Consider the following 22,603-nt stretch of genomic DNA (forward strand, 5'->3'; position numbering starts at 1 on the left):
TGCTAATTGAACCTTCACACTCTGCTCTTACTGGTGCAATGTGCAATTAATGAAGATTGGCCACCAGGCTGCTCCAATTTAGCCATTAAATCTCCCACACTAAAATTACAGGTGTTTCATTTTCATTGTCTAACTCCTGTATGTGCACAGCCCTTATTTGGGGTTTGCTATTAAACCTCATCCATTGGTAACATGTGCATAAAATCATAAAAGATGCAAAAATGCATGCAATCAACCAGTTGTGTTCTTCAAAATGATAAACCACACTTCAACATCTTGTAGACTGATAAGCAAATGCAGTGTCAGTTTTTAAAGTTTGGTGATAGGGCAATGATCTATGGTCTATGGGGTGTTTGATATGCCTTGCCAGTCTCAACTGCACTGAAGTCAAAACCTAATGGTGCAGCAGTACATTAACACTCTAAAGAGAATGGAGTGTTTTCAGCTTTGCTGAATAGGGAAGGCTTTCCCAGTGTCAACATAAATAACAACAGCCCAGTGCTCTAAGTGAGGTTCATAAAGAAATAGTATCCAGAGTTTAAAGTGGAAGAATGTCATTGACCTCAAACCCATTTAACAAAACTGGGAGAAACTGGAACTGGAAAAAGAGTTTGTCACCCAATATATCAAACCCTAAGCTCCCTAAAGCTCATGTGCCTAAAGTGACTCCTCAATATTCAAAAATTTGAGTCAGAGTCAGGGGTCTTAGAGTGAGGGTTTTTACTCTTTTAACCTATTGGGTTCAAGTAATATGTCAATGTCAAATTTGACGTTACTTAAGCTTGTGTTTGTTTGGGAAAGAGACTAAAAGGGGGGGGGGGGGGTGGAGCTAGGGCAGATTCTGTATGTCACAGGAAGCCAGTCTCCAAAAACTTTAGGTAACTTTAAGAAAGAGGAACTGTTCCAAGGTCTTAGGTTACATAAATGGTATGTAGGGTTTGCCTGTACACCAGCATATGTTAGTTGACTGTGATCCAAATACTATATACGATGTGGGGCAGATTAAAAACATTCAGCACTGTAGAAAACACTTAAGTTTCATTTAGAGATCATCTTGTTCAAAGATGTTCCTCCTGAAATTTCCTTGGAGGAGTAGCATTAGATCCAAATGAGACATAAGATGAGATTAAATGAGTCAAAACTGAGAATCTGGTTTTAGACACATATGAGTTCTGGGAATATCTATTGGCAGCCTGTCAATCCTGGGTCTCAAACCCACAACATTGTTGACAATGGCTCAGTGCTTTCACCACTGAACCACTACTTCCCCAACTGCTAAGCTACCCCTGTTATTGAGATCTATAGTAAACCTCAAGAGGAGACACATGTGAGATTACTGAGCTCTTAACCTCAGGAGACGCATTTGAGCAGCAGGAGACCTATGCTAAAGTCTCCTTTGTCTTTCCATCTGTTTTCATTGTTGTCCAGGAGAAACTGCAGAGATATTAAGGAGATTTGCAATGCAGCTTAGGGTTTTGCAAATGAGGTTTAGATGGTCTATAGTTTCAAAATACTCCCTTAAGGGCTCCAAGTGGTCCAGTGGGCTAAGTGCTGCCACTATGATCCGTTCGAATCCTATTTATATAGTTTGCCATTGGCTACTGGAGCCCTGAGGGAGAACAATTGGCCTTGCTCTCTCTGGGTGGGTAGATGGAGCTCTCTCCCCACATCACTCCTAAGGGTGATGTCGATCAGCACAAGGCATCTGTGAGCTGATGTATCGAAACCAATCGCTGCGCTTTGCTCCGAGCGTGGGAGTCCAAAGTTGGCTAATTGGACATATAAATTAGGGGGGAAATGGGATACAACGTAAAGACTGTATTTAAAGGATGAGATGTTTGGTGTATAGCCTTTAAAGTAAATAAATATTTAAGTGTAATCTTTCCTATGACACTTTGACAATGCTAGCTAGTTTGTGACACAGCAAACTAATCACAGTCTAATCCTCCACACAAACTCTGACATGAACTGACAAAAGCTCTTTTTCTGTGACAACTGTTCAGTTCCCTCGTTCAGGTGAATACCAATTACTGTGGCTGTGAAGAGGCACCAGGCTCTCGCGTCTGGCTCAACACACAGAGAACAATGCAGCGTGACATTCCAAAGAACGTCTGTCCTTCATTACTTTAACAGAGACTGGATTATCCAAGTCCACTCATAGTCTGAGGTGGATTGAGTAGCTCAGTGGTCTCCAAACTTCCTCCTGCTGATTTCAACTCCAACCCAAGTCTAACACCTCATGTGAACAATCAAGAACTTCTGAAAGCAGGAATTAGTTAAATCAGGTGGGGCGAATCAGAGTTGGAACCAAAGTCTGTAGGGGAGAAGCTTGCCAGCAGTAGGGTTGGAGGGCCCACAAAAATGGAAACAAATAAGAGACCACTTAAAAATAATGAGTTTCTTTGATTTTACCACACTGAAAAGCTCTGGAATATTATCAAGAGGAAGATGGATAATCACAAGCCATCAAACCAAAATGAACTGCTTAATATTTTGGACCAGGAGTGGCATAAAGTTATCCAAAAGCAGTGTGTAAGACTGGTGGAGGAGAACATGCCAAGATGCATGAAAACTGTGACTTAAAAACATTTAAAAACATTCTTTGCATTATTTATGGTATAAATGCTCTGCATCTTTTTTTGTTATTTCAGCCATTTCTTATTTTCTGCAAATGAATGCTCTAAATGACAAAATTTGTATTTGGAATTTGGGAGAAATGTTGTCCATAGTTTATTGAATAAAACAACGATGTTCATTTTTTTCTCAAACATATAATTTCAAATGGTGCTCCAGCCATTACTTACAACACTTTCTCTCTCTCTTCTAAATGACCACGTGTTTCCAGAGTGGTTGCTGTACATGCTGTCTTATTCATGCCTCATATAAATAAAAATATCTGGTGTATTGCTATCTTGGCAGCACAAAAACAGGTGCGCCATTGAGTGTTTAAAACCCTGACAACAGTCACCCATCACATGTTTATTCCTATCTTGGCTACACAGGTGGACATGGATGCAATGCAGTGCACAAACCTAACTTTTACATCAACAAAAAACAGAATACTAAATAAAATAACATTGTTGTCCCTGTTGCGCCATTAAAATATCAATCCGCTAAAGTCAGAGTGCACTTGACTTGATTTAAGGGGAATGCCAAGTGACACACTGATTGGTTTATTGCACGTTACGCCCAAAACACACCCATAATTAATTAAGAGAATTAGTTCACACCTTTTGAGCATTTCGAGCCATGCAAGGTGTTCTTTTCTCAGTCTTATGACAGCAAACACACTCTGGCACGCATTAAATCAAGCAGTACTGTGCACGAGTGACAGCTCACGTATAGATTGCTAAAATAGGGCTTTAAAATTTAAAAAGCTTAACTTTATTTACTAAAACAAAAGACCACACTTTGTGATTGGTCTTAACACATAGTAAACAAACTCCTATAACAGCTTCACACAGAGAGACGTGAATAATGCTTAAATTCTGAATGCTGGCTTCTTCAGCACAGATAACACACCATATGTGGGCTTCCTTATGCTCGGCTTTGGTTTCATTGGTGTCCTTGCTGTCCACAAAAAGTGTAATGTGCTCCTGGCACTGAGCCTTGAACATTAATGAGAAAATATAAATGTGATCCTATCTTTCCACAGGAGAAAGACAGAGCTTCATCACTTCTGCTTTCACTAAAATCTTACACACTGCTGGATCTGAGCTGCAGTAAAAGTAAGCCCTGAGAAACTCCTAGGGTGCATTAATAATTAAAAAAAGAACACCGGGATGTTCAGAAATGACGCACACTTACGGAAAGTTGCCAAATCTGAGTCTGACATCACTCACTTTCCCAAAAAACATCTGCTACCTTATCTTTTATTCATTGTTTTCATCTAATCTTGTTTAGAAGGGACCATAAACAACTCCTGTAGATCTATTGATCAACCTCAATAACACATAATCTGCTGCACACTTCTCTGTATAAAAATCAATACACATTTTCCCACCCACTAAATATAAAAGCATAATATGTACTAGGTGAGATCTCTTTCCATGAAAATTGATCACGCCAGTGTCAATCACCCCCGTCCCATCAAAATCAAGTAGCAACATTTATAACAGTATTCTGAGATCGAAGACAATGTCCATTTTATTTTAGCATGGTTTATGGCCGGATCAGCAATCTGACCTCATGACTCTTCTCTTCACATTCTGTTCTGTTAGGATCTGATAAATCACAATAACTGGTCTGGTCTGGCCATTATAATCCATACATTTCAAATACCCCAATAACCTCATCAATGAGTATCATAAATTGCAAAAACTAAAGCTGTCAATTCATTAACTTAAAAACAAGATGGGAAACTTTATTTGTGCTACATAGAAGCATCTTACTTTTACCATTTAAATCGCTTTAAACGATTCCAAGAATAATCATCTACATGGTTAAAATAAACCATTGCCTTTACAAAAGAACTCTTTAAGATCAAGCAGAAAAATAAATAGTTTATACATTATTTATCCTCTTGAAACCCCTTGGTGTACATTTTACATTTTTCCTAGCTATTTGGGATTAGTGGGACCTAAAAAGTATAAAAACTAAACTTTTGTTTTTGTACAGGAAGTCGTTTTTCAAAAAAACAAGGTCCTCATATGAGAACATTAGTTTAGTTTAACATTTAAAATGATCCTTGCCATTTGGAACCAGAGAGACCCAATTAGTACAAAAATTTAATATTCTTTCTACAGTAAGTACAACAAACTAGTTTCAAACATAAAATGTGATGAGAATTTTTAACTGGCCCATGTTTCTGTCTGGACTGGCTGTAAAAACCTTTGACTGGGATTCAAATCAACTGAGTGTAATGTTGTCATGTGACCACTAGAAGGTACAGGCAGTGTCTTCATATATAAGAACTAGGGGCCAATGTTTAAAAGAAAATAAGATTTATGGTTATGACGCAGAAGTTTTTAAACACCTCAGTGTTACTCCTGTTATTTCAAAAACACCCTGAAATATTGTGATATTATTTTAGAGCCATATGAGCCATCAGGGTATAAAAATTGATGTTTTTAGCAAAAGGAAAATTCACACTGTTCTAACTTCCCATTAAATATCTATTAGAGACAGACTTTCCAGCATCATTTATTTTACTGTATTTTTCGAAATATAAGACACACTAAAAATCTGTAATCTTCCCCAAATCATCAGTGTGCCTTATAATGCAGCGTGTTTTAGTTTAGTTTTCCAGTACCGAGACTAAAGCAGTATTAGCATTAGCCGCTAACCGCTCTAAGCAGCTGTTCTTTACTAGTGTCGTGTAAAGTGCCTTGCTTTATAGTCCATAAAATACAGTACTTCAGTCCTGGATATATGGAGTGCATTATTGGTATCATTAGTATCATTTTGTTGGAGAAGTAGCCTATATTCTTAAAATGTGTTTTTTTTTTTTATTCAGTGTTTCGTAATATTGCCAAGAATATTATTACCGCAAAAATATCCTAAAATGTCTCAATATTATTTTAGGGCTATATCGCCTACCCCTAATGCATATACAGAAAACAGATATTACATTAATCAAGTCACAAGTACAGGTCACATTCTGGAGATGAATGTTTCCCAATACCATGACGTGACTCCTGATAAAGTGTTTTAAAAGGTGACCTCTAAAGTAGTTATATATTATAAAGCATGCAGTGGTAAAGAAGGCAGATGATGTTTTTCACAAACTGAATGGTGATTGTAATCAGTGCAGCCTTTACATATGAAAGTATGAAGCAATAGTAGCCTGGATTTCCAGTTGAAGAAGGACAATTTATGACCCTGTCCTTGGCCAGTCAGTCCGAGCTGAGGTGATTCATTTGCTAAGTAAGACGGCAGAGAGACTCCTCTGACCCAGAGATGTCAAAGCGCTTCATAAACAGAAATGACAAAGCAAAAGATGTCAGCTGAAGGCCAGACTCTGTAGCCTTGCATTAGTTCAGCACCCCCTTAAAAACAGCACTGCAAACAGATGTTTCCCTCATAACTTATTACTATCACATGAGGAACTCTGAGATTACAGTAAAACAACTGCTGCTTTAGTCAACTTCATAAAGAATTTATCACTTTCTGGACACAGATTAAGTTGTTTTAATTTTAATATTTAAGGTGAATAACCTCTACATAGTAAATTTTCCAGCGTTAGGCCAGGCTTTAGCCTAGTCTTAGAAACTAGTGCCAGCTATTTTAACTCAGAAACACATGCTTATTATTTTAATAAGTGGAAAAACCTTCTGGATCATTTAAATTAAGATTTAAAATCCCTGGAATTATTTTAAAATCGAACTGTGTGTGAATTAGCATTATGGAAAATGCACTTGTTGGTTATAGCTGTTTTGATATAATATATTTTATAGTATCATAATATATTGACCTGTCACACCTGGTGCTGAAATCACTGTCTCCACACCACTCAGCTCCATCTGCGATTTCCAGCCACAGGACTACACTACCCAGAATGTACCAGTCAGTAACTCTCACAATCATGTGACTCCTTCAGGAAGTAATTCCCCTGAGTGCTAACACCTGGTAAATCAGGTATAAAAGACCGCCCTTTACTCAGCTTAAGATGGATGGATGGATGGATGGATGGATGGATGGATGGACTAGATAGATAGATAGATGGATGGATGGATAGATGGATAGATATCCATCCAGCAGCGGGTATACACAGTACACAAAAGTAACTAGGAAGGATAAGATAAAACAATACTTAAAAATACAAAAATACAAAAATTTTTATAACAACTTTGTATTTGTAAACAAATACAAAAAATACAAATACAATAAAATATATATAATGTATAAAAGTACAGTCTGTAGTGTGTAATGGTGTTGTGTATTGAGTATTGAATGGTGTTGTGTGCTGAGTATTGTTTCGGTTTGTCCAGCATTACAACGCGTTTCTCTTTGTCTTTGTTTGACCTTCACATATTACCGTTTTTCCGTGTACCCCTGCTCTGTTTTGCCCTGTTTTCTGATATTGACCCTGTTTGTCCTGATTACTCTCTGGATTACTCCTTTTGTTATTTTAAATTTTTGATTTTACATCTGCGCTTCTCTGGGTTCTGCCCAACCATGTCACGACCATATGCTTTAATAAGAATTTTGAGTATATTATGAGTGTGTAAAGAACACTAACCCAACTGTACATTCTGTTACAGAGAGTGTCAAAAGCCCTGTTAAATTGGATGATGTGCAGCCAAAACGAAACAACAATCACTGTGCTATGCTCAAAAGGTCATTTAAACAGCAGAACTGCAGAATCTTCCACTGTTGATTCATTTTGTCTTCGTGTCTAAACATGATAAATACTGTGTATCGTAAAAATGTCTTCAAATATCATGAGGACACAAGTATTTCTCTGCACAGGCCTGAGCTAAGCATTAATCACCTTAAAGCCTCCACATTTGAGAATATAAAGTTGTGCTGAACAGACGTATACCTTTCTATTATATACAGAATATATAGCCACCCTCTCACCTTTCTTATACAAATCCCCTCTGAAGGGTTTAGTCATGTGGTAATGTACAAATGTTATTATTACTGTATCCTTAACCTTCCAGTCTCCACACTTGCCCTGTGTCTGCTAGCTGTCTGTCTGTCTGTTTGTATGTACAGTATGTATAGTCTATGTCCTTCTGCTATTCATCACGTAGCATCACTTGTGCTTGCACTGTCTCTAGTGTTTGCTAGTGTAGTTGTGTGTTGGTGTGTTCTCTATTTTTCGCTTGCACCACTTTTAGTCTAGGGTTCTTTAAAACATGCATCCAGTATCTACTGTGTGACTGTGTAACGGTATTACAGGCTTTAAATAATGCACAGGAAGCTGCAGTTCTTTTCTCCATATCTGACATGAACTCACACTGTAGAATGGGTAAGAACGAATGTATCCCATGGAGGAAAGATACTAAAGACATTTAACACCACTAACCAGATAACCCTCTCAAGAGTGAGTAGCTATTGGCACAGCACAGCTAACAAACACCACTAACCACACAAAACAGTAAACAGTCCACAATCGCCAGCAACCAAAAGTACAGCAGCATCAGTCAAAAATACAGAAATCTTGTGATGTGGTGATGGGATTTTTTTTTTTGCACTAGGAAAACAGCTGACTGATGTTTCCACTTTGAGTTCCACAGTGCAGTTCTGATACAGCTTGTGCTTCTGTTTGATATGTGGTTGATTCCAAAATGTAAAGCATATTTCACATTAAAACATGATGTATAAATATTACAGAAGCTCTGTACAATCATTTATTGCCAGGTTAATGTGGCATTCTGCTTCCTGGAATCAAATCAGAGTGACCGAAAAACAATCAGCAATCAATATCAACACTAAAAACACTGATCAGTGCATCTCTACTGATTGTTTAAGTTTAAGATCATCCTTCATAGATTATTTTACAGACGAACAACTAAAGTTACAATTAGATTTACCCTTCACATTCATCTATTAATGACTATAAACACAACCACAGCATTGGGCAATCACCTACAGGTGCCTGGGGATCAATAACGGTAAGATACCTAGCTCAAGGGCATCTCAGCTGTGAATGTAAAGTGAGGAGAGCATGCTGTTCTTTCACTTCCCCCCACACCCAATTCCTGCTGGTCTATGGTAAACCCTACAGTCCAAAGCCTACTGTTTTATGCTTGGAGCCACAGCCGCCCCAAAGTACAGTGCATATTTATATTGGGGACTAATGGCTCTTGTTTTACAGATTGTATTTTTATAATCTGTAATCAAAGTAGAAATAATAAGCTCAGCCTCTCAGACATTTTTTGCAGGATGAAACTGAGAGACAGCTTTAATACATCAAATAAAATATGACCGTAAAATAAATAATTGAAAACCTGTGGGAAAAAACCTTCAACCTTGGACTATAATTATTTTATTTTCGCTTTCAGTTTTTTAAACAGAATTAATGCATTTTTAACAACAATAAACTCCCAAAACAAAGGCTTTTCAAATGGTTCTTAGTGCAATGCCATAGAAGAGCCACCTTAGATTACTTAGAGAATCATGGTTTCTGTAACACAGTTTAGAATGAAACTAATATAGAACTATAGGACTTTATTTTTATGTAAAAGTACACAAACTCCACATCAGTGGCAGCTTGAATAATCACATCTTTCATTTTGTCCTTCACTAATATATTAAATAAATTACAGGCTGTAATATAAAGTCAATGTGATTAACACCAGAAGCTCTCTTACAGCTCAGAGAACCAGTGATAACAATATGATGTAGGGAAGTGATGACAAGTGCTTTGATTTAGAAATATATAATTATAACTAGAGCACAGGCTAATGAGTTACTGTAAGCCCTGCTGGGATCCCCGAAATGTATTATCTCACAGCAAACACAAAGACTTGCTTTAAACCAACAGACAAAATGATTGAGGAACGTGATTTCATTCACACACACACACACACACACACACAGGGACACAGACAACCCACGTGCTGCTTCATGGCCCCGCATATATTAGCATGCTCCCAAGGGACATGCGCATTAATTTCACATTAGCAGAAACACGACCAGCAGCCTCCAGTACTGCCACTGCTTTTGGCTTTTGATGACAACTGAATGACAAAGGCAGGAGAATGAAGGACTACAATACAATACAATACATTTTAAAGAATAAGCATTTCCCATTCTTACATAAGAATGTAACTGACATCACTTACTCACAACAGGGCCAGGAATAGGATTCTATTTAGTACTGAAGAATTATATATTTTTCCCTTCCAAAAATAGCAGAATCATTTTAGTGTGATAGAGAATAATCCTTTTTTTGTTTTAGTTTTTTTTTAAACAACAGCCACCTAGAGTTTTTTTGCCCCCGAAAAAATCCCTTAACCTGACAAACAATGACTGATCCATTCAGAGGCTCCTTAGAGTCATTATGGTGCTATTTAGAACCATAGTCTTTACTAAAGAACCTTTGGAGAACCCCTATTTGAAGTGTATGCAAGAAAAATAAGAAATACAAACAACCACTGATGCATTTAACACTTTTTTCAGTCGTCATTTTTTATTCTATATAAAACCTTTTTTCTTTATTGAAAATGAAAACCCTTTTAATAAAAGAAAACACAAGAACTATCTAACCTGGCAAAGAACTATGCATTTTTGCATTTACATGGTGCTCTGAGTTTTCAAGATTTTGTATGGAATCCTTGCCTTTACTATAGAACTATTTAAACTATATAAATATTTTAACAATATTTGCAATATACTGTATTCTCTTATACTACTATATAACCCTTTAAAAAGACTGTCATAAATAAATTAAGGATGTTAAGATGCTACGTTTGCACATTGTATGTTTTTTTTTTTCCTCTGTAGGGAGAACTCCTGGGCTCCTCTATAGTTGAAAAGGGTAATTTACACTTTGCACCACCACTGAAGTACACATATTAAACATGCATTTTTGGACAAGCTGAGACATAGCTGAGAGCTTACAAGATTACAGTTTTTTACACATACATGACTTTGGTCATATATTTAAATATATTATTATTTCTGTATTAGTAATAGTACTAATACACTACTGTTATGACTATATTAGTAATAGTCCTAAACTATAAACACATTCTTTAAATTGGTTGGTTTCTCTGACCCAGATTAAGTCTAAATGTCTGAATTGACTAAACGCAATGAATTAGCACTGCTTGGCATATTAGCATTGTTTGGCATATTCGGCAGTCACCAGTCATATTATATATTATATATTATAAAATATATTTATAGACAGCTTCATACATTTCTTATGAGTGTTGTGCTGCTTGCTTCACCAGAGTTACATAGTGCAGCTAGCATTGAGTTTAGATGAGTACAGATTGGTAATGATAGAGACGTTATTCTCCTTATTACTTATTACCCTTGAACATCATTGGAGCAACAACATGATTTTGAAGGCACTACTTTAAGGTACATAATACTGCAATAATGCTTTTTCTCTCTGATATCCAACCCAGCGCTTTTTCTGCTGATGTTGGTGACATTTTCAGAAACAGCTGATCTCTCTTTCTGTCTCTCACGCACAGCACACACACGCGCGCAGAGAGATACAGAAAGACAAACGGAGAGAGCACCGACAGAAAATACTCTCGCTGGCCCGCTCCCTCTCTTCGCCAAAGCTGACCTGAGGCGTTGCCATGGAGACGGGGCGAATGCCGGCATGGGGGTGATGCTGGCAGATTCAAAGGAGCGCATCTATTATTGAGAGGCTGAGAGACCCAGACCTGAAAGTGCTTCATAATCGTAGAGCTCAGAGAGAGAATCACGTGCAGAAAATGACCACGAGGGCATTCACATAAACCACACGACCAGATACAGGACATCACCCCGAATACCAGCAGCTGCTCCAGCCTGCAGGGGAAGAACGTCCTGCTCATAGCGATAGTACGTTCTACATATCAGAACACCATGGTTAATGACTGGATTATATAGCCCTGTTCATTCTAGATATAGCTTTACAAACAGAAATATAAGAATCTTATAGAAATGACTGAATGACTGTGGATTGCTAAATATAAAGAACATGGACAAAAACCTAGTTTTGGAATATAATTAAATGCTAATTCATTGCTTTCAGTCAATTTAGTCATTTAGAGTTTATCTGGGTCAAACAAAAAACAAAAAAAAAAAACACAAAACAAGGGCAATATAAAGAAGTGTTTACAGTTTAAGACTATTACTAATATAATAACTACATTAGTGTATTAGTAGTAATACTAATACAGAAAAAATAATATAGGATTTTGTCAAATATATATATATATATATATATATATATATACTCTATACCCTTTATACAGTATATATTAGGGCTGCACAACATAGAACAAATGGCACTTTGTTCGATAATGCTAAATATAATAAAATATGAAATATAACCAAACATAATACCAATGTTTTCCCGGATTTCTTAAGAACTCAATGATCCAACATGTTCTGATATTCTTAATGGCCTCTCTGTATCAAAGACTGGAGAAAAAATAAATCATACTGGGCAGATATAATCTGCCACTGGTAGATATTTTATGGAAAATGGTAACAGTACAAATGTATTTTATATCCAGCATGTTGTAGCATGATGTGTATTATTTATTTGCATTACTTACAATTGCACATCCAGCAATGTGATCATTGCACATGCACACTTTGCATTGAAGATGCTGAAACAATAAATTGTGCAGCCCGATTAGTTGGCAAATAATTTAATAATTGATTAGTTGGCTCTATGTTATTATGCATATATCTACAGTTGTTACCCCCCTAATGTGGGGCCAAGGAAAGCGGTGTCAATAAATGGGTGACAAAGATTCACTGTAAGTTTGTTGTAAGTTAATTCTATTTTTAATTCTTAATTCTACCAAGAACCTACTAGAGTACTTAAACAATATGTGTCTCATTCTTAGTAATTTATATCTCACTCAATTCAGCAAAATATTTTTCACTTATTTTTCACTTAAATGTGGCAGCTTAACCAGATATTCCGAAACCAGCCATAGTTTTAGTTAAGTTAACGTTAGCAATAAGTTATATTTTTTGTCTAATTTTTATTACATTTATATCTCACTGATATATATCTATCCGTTGCACCTTAAATACGGCAGCACTTAAAGCCTCTTTCCAGCTCTTTTCTGATTCTGACTTTGCATGGAGGTGTTTGAGAATCACAGCCGAGTGCATATTAACATTACTGTTGTTGTGTTATTAAATAATGATAATAAAAATAAAAACAATGCAACCCAAAGTCTTGGGTTCATACTTCAAATAAACATTAATATGTTTAATAATGGTATGTTATGTGTTTCTTATACAATTACAACATTAATTTAAAGACATATTTGTTTCTGGAAATCAAGTTCTGTGTTTTTTTTTTTTTCATTCATTTTTATCTGATAAACATTTGATTAATTGAAAACAAAATTAAACATTTCTCCCAACATTTCTCCCAAATTCCAAATACAAAGATTGTCATTTAGAGAATTTATCTGCAGAAAACAAGTTCATATTCATAAAATTTTAAGAGTTCAGAAATCAATATTTGGTGGAATAACCCTGGTTTTTAATTCACACTTTTTAATGCATCTTGGCATGTTCTCCTCCACCAGTCTTACACACTGCTTTTGGATAACTTTAGGCCACTCCTGGTACAGAAATTCACCAAGCAGTTCAGCTTGGTTTGATTGCTTCCTCTTGAATATATTCCAGAGATTTTCCAAAGAAAATCATAATTTTTAAGTGGTCTTTTATTTTTTTCCACATGCCGGATACACACATGTACTAGTGATAGGTATTGTGCCACTTTGACACTTTGATGTTGTGCTTAATAATATGGTGTGCCATTGTATCTATTGTACAAAAACATCACTGCATGAAAAAGAAAATCAAACTTAATTTAACACAATTTGAAATAATTCTGCAATAATTAAATGACAGATTAACCAACATATAAACTAACACTGATGTATTGTGAGTATGTGTGTGTGCAGCACACTCTTATCAACTTATTTCTCTGACAAATAGATTTTAAACTGAAAATAGATTTTAATGCACTTTGAAGCCAACCTCATCTTTTGTTCCTCATACAAATAAAAAACGCTCTCAGAGTAGCCGAGCCAAAAAGAGGAAGACAAAAACGGAGGAGAGGAAGGGTGTGCATGTGCATGTGCTGCCCAAAGGCATATCACTGACCCATGAGGTGTGACAGGTTAAGATGCAGAGAAAAAGAGGAAAACACTGATTTCCCCCCCCAGCCACTATTACTAACACTACCCCGACTATAACAAGCCATGCACAATAAACTGACAAACGCAATCAGGAGAATTTAAACACGTGCAGATATTGTACGTGAAGGGGACAAATCATTACCTTCTCCTGAGCTGAGTTAATGAGGGTCCGCTCGCGGCCTGCGTGTGTATCCGGCGTGTGGGTTTCTCTCTAACCATTCCCTCTGGCTCTACAATCCTGTGATACTGCCACTGTGTGTGTGTGTGTACGTGTGTGTGTGGCCCGGTGAGCACTCTGACAGGCAGCGGCCTCTCACACACACACATAAACACGCGCAAGGACACACAGACACACACACACACCCCTGCCTCCTCCCTCCGTGAGATTAACATGCGCCTTTGTCGCCATACAAAGGGGGTTTAACACATTTCCTGGTGCTCACGTCGACAGCATCCGAGAGGCTGAAGGATGTAGAGAGAAAGAGCGAGAGATGTAGACACAGAACAGACAGAATAAGCACCCAGATAGTTTTATGTTCCTATAAACCTCCATCCAACATTCATCTTCGAGCTCATCTGCAATCTCATCTGCTGTGTTGGCTTTTCATGCCATCAAGTGCTCGCTATTCCAAACACAACAAAGGCCCTGATGAGCTGAAGATTTCAATAGACCTCTTAATGGTTCGAAACAACAGCCCCACATAAAGCATGTTCACTACTCATTAAGTAACCTGCAGATCTTTTTATGCCACACACTCCTGAGGAGGTTAGGCCATTTAGGCCTTTTAACATGTTTATCCCTTTTAAGAATCTGAACAAGTGACTGAATCAATTCATTGGCAATAAAAGCAATTAGTTAGCTTAAACTGGAGTGTTTATCTGACCTTCTGATTAATTATTTTTAAAGAGAAAAGAATGAATGTGAGAACACTTTATTTTTTTCTAATATTTTATTCATTCCATGATAAATAAATCTCATTATTTTAAAAATAAATTAAAACCAACTCGGTATGTTTTAATTTATCTTTAAAATAATGAGATTTATTTATCATATAAATGATAATTGACCCCCTTATACTCTGAGTTACATAAAACTGAACCATAATATTTTCAACCCTAAAAAAGACCCTTAACAAAATGCTTTTTTTCTGCTGCATGTCGGCCAGGGAGCAAAAAAACATGAACCAGATAATTTTTTTTATGAAACAACTATTACTTATTTAATGTATTACCTATTTTTTAGGGGTGTAAAAAGATCTCACAAAATTAAAGTGGCACAAAATTTCCTGTCAGGTGTTAAATGTGTCTCGCAAGACTTATACACAGGTAACCAGGTAACTGCCTCTCTCTGTTTCTGATGACTTTTACACGTTTATAGTGCAGAGTGGTGCAGAATTGAGGACACAGGCAGAATCAACACATTGACAAGGCCCAAAAGTATATCACAGAGATTTATTCTTAGGTTGCCAGCCCTGTATAGAACCTTCAACGTGGATGGCCAGTTGAATACAGAACCCACACTGGTGGGGGGGATTCTAACAATACTTCCGAAGGTTTGAAGAGACTCATGTGAGATCATACAGGAGAGAAGCTGTTGGGTTTATGATTAAACCAGCTGCAGTATTTGCATTCTGTTCTGTATTTTACTGAATATGATAAATCAACCATAATTCATAATTAGAGTAATTACTGATTGACATCCATTACAAGATGATTGCTAGCAAAAAAAAACATTGTTAAAATCTTGTCTCGTATCGTGTCTTGTCTCATCACACCCCAGCCTATTGTTGCAGTATGTTATATTATATGTTTAATAACTGAATAATAGAATTTAATGTATAATTTAAATATCATACTAGGGGTGTGCCATATCAATTGTATACCCTGAAATATTGGGCTGTGTAATCAACCACCCCTAAATATCACTTTAGGTTTCTACTTTACTGTTTTTAGCAAAATAAAAAAAATCACACTGTTCTCATTTCCCATATATTATATCTACTAGAGACAATTTATATCTGTCCAGTATCATTTATTTTAATTTAATCCTGGATATATGAAGATATTTGGAGTGCATTATTAGTATCGTGGCATTCTGCATCATTGTATTCTTAAAACAGTTTTTCTAATTCTGTGTTTTCTCAAATTGCCAAGAGTATCGTTATCACGAAAATACCATGAAATATCGTGATATAATTTTTGGGCCATATCACCCACCCCTATATCACACTAAAGTCCAAAAAGACTCAATACGATTAAGTATAAATTACACAACATTGCTGTTGTAATATTGTACCTCAAATGTCCAAATTTTATACTTTTTATCATTTAAAAAACATTTTTGTCTCCACTACACTATCCCACCTGTGTTTTCCACATTTCAGAGATCTATTAAAATTCAGATCCATTCCTTTATTCTACCTAAAATACGATTCTGTGTTTTCATCTATTACATTGCTAAGACCTTAAGAAATCACCAGCCAAATCCTGAAACAGAAAAAAAACTAATCTCACACACGTGGAAGGAAGAGTGGAAGGAAATAACCTTTACAACATAATGTACGCACCAATCAATAAAAGCGGTCTGGCACCGTTTCTTCCTGCCCCCACTACAACAATAATTATACAAAAGGTTGGATCTGTAGCAAGCAGATGGTCCATGATCTCTGACTAATGGTTTTATGGAGGACGCTTTGTGTACAGCCTTGACTTTGGATGGCACTGAGTGTTGCCTCATAGGATTATTATCATGTTCACTGTTTTTAATTGCCCCTCAGCCCATTAACATCTGGTAGTCACATCAATAGCAATAATAACGTCACTTCTAAAACCCTCATATTCTCCATTAAATGTCTGAAAGATGTTTCCCTTGTTCTATATAACCACTCTCTGAGAGGTGCTACTGGGCTGGTTTGAGGACAATGGTAATTTCTCTCCAAACATTTAAACTGTTCCTTGAGAGGAGGTCATTTAAAACCCATTCTATGAGTTTGCTGCTGGCTCAAATAACCAAAACAAAAGAAGGAACACCTTTAGCCAGTTTCATTTTAAAGGTGACAAATGTTTCAATGTTCTTTTGCTATCAGCTCCTCTAGGCTCTAGACCACTGTGAAAGTCCTCAATGCCCACTTTATTACAAATTCTTAACTGAAGATTGCAAAAAAAACATCTAAAAAATATGGGTTTTAGACAGAACTACTGAGGTCAAATAGTGTCATAATAAAACTCTTTGCCATCAACAAGCACAATTATGTTCACAGAAAGAATCTTCTGTATTTCAAGAACACAGAACACCTTTCAAACTGCGAAGAACCAGGATTAATTTACTACGCTTTGGGGTTGGGTTGCTGCCAGTGACATTTGCAATATAGTGTGGGTGAACGGAAGAATAGGTTCCACAAAACCCAGCAAATCCTGGATGTAAATGTCAAATCACCTGTGAAAAGGTCAATTCTATGTTCCATTTACCTCAGAATTTAGATATTGTAGATGGGAATAATATCACCCCTGAGCTGACACTAATTAATATTTAGATAATCGTACACTTTTTCCAAACATTTCCAAAATACACTAAGAAAAAATAAGAACAGATTTGTAGTTAAAAAGAGTACAACGCTTGTCGCTGGAGCTGTAGCTTATATTAAGGTACAACAGAGAGTACAGTACATTCAGTGAAAGGTATTTTTTTGTACCAATCTTTTTTTGTACTAGTAAAGATTATAAACATTATTATCAACTGAATATGGCTCAAAAACTTGATGATCCTAAATTGTCTGGCTTTCTAATGAAAAATGAACACATATATTGTTTATTAGCACAGTGATATAGAATACAGAATGTACCTTTTGGCTGATTAAAAGGTACAAATCTGTACTTCCTGCTGTTAGGAAATACTTTGTACTTCAGAGGGAACACATCTGACCCTGTAAAGATCAATATTATATCGCTAAGGGTACAATTATGAAAAGTGTACCTTTGAGCACAAGAAAGTACTTATATCGTACCTCTGTTTTTTTAGTGTGTGACTTAAGACTTGGTTTAAACCTCTTGTACTGGTGTTTTATGTTACAGGTCATTACTGTAGGCATTGTCTCAGTAATGCTTAGCCTGTATAATACTACTGCTTTTACTACTGTTGATACAGCCATCTGGAATTCTGAACTTGGGGTTCAGTAAATCTCCCATTTACTACCTAAAGAGACACAAAGTGAAGTTTTTGGAATAGCATTTGCAGACCTAGCTGATTGTTTTATTTATTAATTTTTTTTGTATATTATGAGAGAGTACAGATTAATTTGAATTTTCTAGAAATGTTGTACTTTATATTTAAAGAGGTTGTGTTAACTTTATATTACTTTTGTATGACTTTGTAAAACATGGCACAATAAAAGTCATTATGAGACAGAGACAATATGCTTTTGTGTGATGAAAAATGCTATACTATTTAGCTGAAATCTTGTGAAGTGTGACTGTATAAATGACAGTAGGTAAATTGAAACACTTGCATTGCTGTGTAAAATGTATATATACCCTTCTCTGAGCCCGGACTGTGAGTTCTGTAGAATGGCACTAATGAGTTTCCACTACGCTCAGCATTTTCATTTACACAGACAGAGTGTTAACATCCGTCAGACTGTGGGCTCACACACACACACACACACACACACACTCAAACAAGCTGGACAGTGGAGAGCAGCACAAAAGGGCATGCAAAGGCCTTTTCACGCTGGAGATTTAGCGGTCTCCAGCTTGGCACTCAACACAGAGCTGGACCACCGCTGTCTTCTCGTCAGATTCTCCTTCAAAAACTCGGGACAGAGTTATCAAGGACGGCAGACAATGAGGGACAAATATCCAACCAGTCTCAGTGATCGAATCTGCCTAAGATAATGCAGGCAGTCAGTCCAATAATAAATGTGCTGCTTTGACTAGGAAATTAAAAATCAAAAACTTAAAACAAATTCCTCTGAAAAATACTTATATATCTTAGGGCCTTTAGAGAATGCCTAATGATTCTTGTGAATTAAAATCTGTTTTAATTAAGCCAGAAGAAGAACGCAAACAGTCCATTAACTTGCCAACAGGTCAGCCGTCCACGATAAGAAGTACCAGACAGAAAGCATAACTGGGTGGGTAGAGTAGCTATCCATCTCCTCAATCATATAACCAAACTGATAGTTAGTGTTTTGGGGAAATGTCATACTCTCCACATAATAAGGAAGTTTAAAGCATGTTTTAATTGATCATGAACAGGGCCGTTTTTGTAAGAAAGAAAAAAAAAGTGGTAGTTATTTATCCCCAATTCTTATTTCAATTTAATATAATCTGTGACTCCACATGCAATTACGAAAAATGCCAATGAGTAGACAATTAAGCATCTAGACAAAGTGAAATTGTTTGTGGTAATACTGATTGTATTGTACACACAGTGTACCAGTCAAAGTTTTTACAATGTAAATTTAATATTGAAGACATTATTTTGAAAACAAAAAGTGTTAAACAAACCAGAACATGTTTTATACTTATGATTCCTTTAAGTACCACATTTAGCTATGAGAACAGATCTGCACAGATTCTGGAGGTGCTGAACATTAGATGGTGCTTTTTCTTCACGCTGTGAAGCTCCAGCTCATCTCAAATCACCATCTTAGTTGAACAGGTTTAGATCAGGGGATTGTGGAGACCAAACACTTTTTTGTTTGCTGTGTAATTCCATATGTGTCCTCTAATTATTTTGATGTCTTTAATATTACAATGTAAATAATGTATTAAATAAATAAAATAAAGAAAACCATTAAATGAGAAGGTGTTTGAAAAATTTTAACTGGAACTGTATGTGTCAGGTAATTTTGTGTCAGGCAATTTAATTAGTTTCAACATATACTAGGGCTGCACGATATGGCAAAAAAATTACATTGCCAATGTTCTTTTTTGCTGATAAATATATTGCGATATTAAACAATGCAGTCAGTGCCAAGCACTCAAAACCCGAGGAAAACAGCAAAACAACAGTAATCTGCCCTTTAATCAGGCATTTAAATTACTTTTTAAAAGGTAAAAAAGAACGTTTTTCAGGGGTTTAAAGTATGAATTCAGCTGTAACTGGAAATATCTGCGCAAAACTGTGCTGGACTGAGGTGCACAGCTTTCAATACGTGCGTTTACAAGCACGTGCCCAACCGCGTGGATGGAGGCCATGTGCTTCTCAGGCAGCAGCAGTCTGTCACTCACACAGACACAGAGACAACACTGTGTATCTACTTCTTGTGTCAAGAATCAAAACACTGCAAAATGATGTGTTTGATTTAATTGCCTTTAGTGACTTTGCACATTCTGCAATGTGACTATTGCGCATGTGCACATCGAAATGGCAACGAGATTAAACGATATATCATGCAGCCCTAACATTGAACTGCACATTCTGCAATTTAAATCAGGTTCATTTGGTTCCCTATATTTAAAAATGCTACAGTGTTCTTTTAAAGAACCATTTGTTGCAAGGTCAACTAGTTCTATAGCACTGACCTAAATAATTCAACGGGCACATATTTGAAAAGGGAGTGGTGTCAAATGTATTTTTGTATACAATATTTGTATACAAATATTTTATTTAAATTTACACTCAAAAACTATTTTGGGAATTAGAGACCGACCGATATGGGTTTTTCTAAGGCCGATGCCGATACCGATCATTAGTGGTCAGAGTCAGCCGATGGCCGATGTGACCTGCCGATTTTTGGGGCCGATATGCTATCGTATTATACTTATTTGGCATGCTTAAAATCATACTAGTAAGAGGAGGCACAACAGTTGTAAACTTCACACAATTTATTGAAAATAAGGTTAGCATTTTATAGTGACTTTAATGTTACTATATCACTATATGTTAATAAAAAAAATATTAATTTTATTTAGATTGTATTATCCACAACATTTTATTTTATTCATTATATAACATATGTTCTATATACACTATATATTCATGTTTATAGTAGAAATATTATGTTGGCTATTATATAAAATTTACTGTAGGGGCCTACTAATTAACAAATGTATGACTTGTTGCAGTCTGTTAGTCTATTAATTATTCATTTTAATATGTTTAACAGAGTGCAAGAAGACTTCCATAATGTGACAACTTTAGATAGTTACTCCAAAACGGCAAAGCTCATTTCTTCTTCAACTCCATGCAGTTGAAAACGAATGGACATGGGAGGACAATGTTATAAAATGTTCACATTCGGGCTGCAGCTATTATTTTACAAAAATGGGTGACGTTTAAATTAAGAATAAAATTATAAATGATGCAAAAACAGACAGGTGCTGTAATTTAAATATAGCTTTATCTGTTTTTTTTTTCTTCTTCAAATGAGCTCCTTAGCCAGAGAAACGCGTCTCATCAGCTGTACTGGAGGTTCGGTGCGTGAGCGGAAAATGAGTTGAGAAAGCTGAAGAGCGCGGACTTTATAGGTTCAGGATAAAATGAGCTTTTATCAGAAAAGTCTGGAGGGGGTTCTAAAGTAGAACCCGACAAAACAGAAAATTCTGCTCATCGTTTCATTTAATATCTAACAGCGCAAACCGCTTTAAACGGGTGAGTTTTACAGCAGAACAGCAGGAGGCGGCATGATTTAATGTCTGTTTGTAGTGAAGGAAAAAGAGATGTTTTATTTTAACTCCATTATTTTAGAAACTATTTGTTTTATTAATTCGTTTACAATAAAGCTTATTTATATATAAGGAGAAGTACAGTCCTCTAATAATCCTGACTAACCAGTAATTATTATTTCAGCGCAGCTGATGCTGCGAATATCCTTAAACAGTTTTAGTCCTGCCCTTTTTCATTTTGTCTAAAAATAATTTAAATACTGAAAATATCAAGTGTTAATTTGATTTTATTTACTTAGATTTTCGTTTCTGAAGAAGAGACGTCAGTTATTTTATACTAGAGCTTATAGATAGGGCTTGCCTTGCATAGTCAGGGCGCATTCCAAACATGAGAAATGGAGAGAAATGCTACAACACCGATGCAGTTGAAATTCTATTCTTTTTCAGTAAATGAAGCAACATCACAGATTACTAATCATGAGAGAAAATATAGACTTTGGGACACTGGATTGTAAAAATGGATGCCTTACCCGTTGAAAGTCTTGCTCACTCTTGAAACCTTGCGCTGCGTTCCAAGTAGCTGCCCGCAGATGTGCCGGATTAAAATCGGCGCGGCCAAATAAGAAAATCGGCCGATGCCGATTGATAAAAAAATAACAAAAATCGGCCGATTAAATCGGCTGGCCGATCGATCGGTCGGCCTCTATTGGGAATAATAATCAGTGTGCTTTTTTTAGTCATTAGTGCTTGGTGCTTACGCTGAAGTGATCCTAAAAATATAAGAATAAAGGTGAGACAGAAAGTGAGAGACAGAAGAAGAGTGAAAATCTGAGCGACTGAGAGACTGGGACAGGGAGAAAAGGGAAAGAGAGAATAGGGGAGGGAGAGAAGGAGTGTCGCTGCATTGATTGTGTTAATTCGGTGGCTGGTGTCCTGCCCCTAGTGGGGCCACAGGGAGCAATAAGAGCACGCTGTTGGAGTTTTAATGGTAATGCAGCAGGTTTTATAAAGGCCACCTGCCTGCAAGTAGAGAGATGACATCACAGCAGGGTTCCACGCAGATCCGTGAGGTTCTCTATGGTTCCCTGCTGATCTGATTGAGTCAGGACACAGAACAAAGGCTTATTCCCAAATTCAATCTGGAAAATTCTCAGTGACAATTGTGTCTGCGTATTGTGTTCTGCATAAATTTTGTGCACTGTAGG

The 22,603-nt window shown here is 36.5% G+C and overlaps 1 protein-coding gene across 19 annotated transcripts in view; it reads right to left on the reverse strand.

Moving 5' to 3' along the window:
• The window catches only part of nrcama (neuronal cell adhesion molecule a), a 139,271-nt gene that overhangs the window by 90,996 nt on the left and 25,672 nt on the right, over nucleotides 1-22,603 (reverse strand). The window contains exon 1 of one of the 19 annotated variants that reach the window (XM_022671398.2): nucleotides 13,933-14,065. The exons of the other annotated variants lie outside the window; for them this stretch is intronic. The gene's annotated coding sequence lies outside the window, so the exon portion shown is untranslated. Of the gene's footprint in view, nucleotides 1-13,932; nucleotides 14,066-22,603 lie in introns of those variants that run through there. 19 annotated transcript variants of the gene reach the window in all.

This window comes from Astyanax mexicanus, chromosome 2, assembly GCF_023375975.1.
Source record: "Astyanax mexicanus isolate ESR-SI-001 chromosome 2, AstMex3_surface, whole genome shotgun sequence".
Lineage (NCBI taxonomy): Eukaryota > Metazoa > Chordata > Actinopteri > Characiformes > Acestrorhamphidae > Astyanax > Astyanax mexicanus.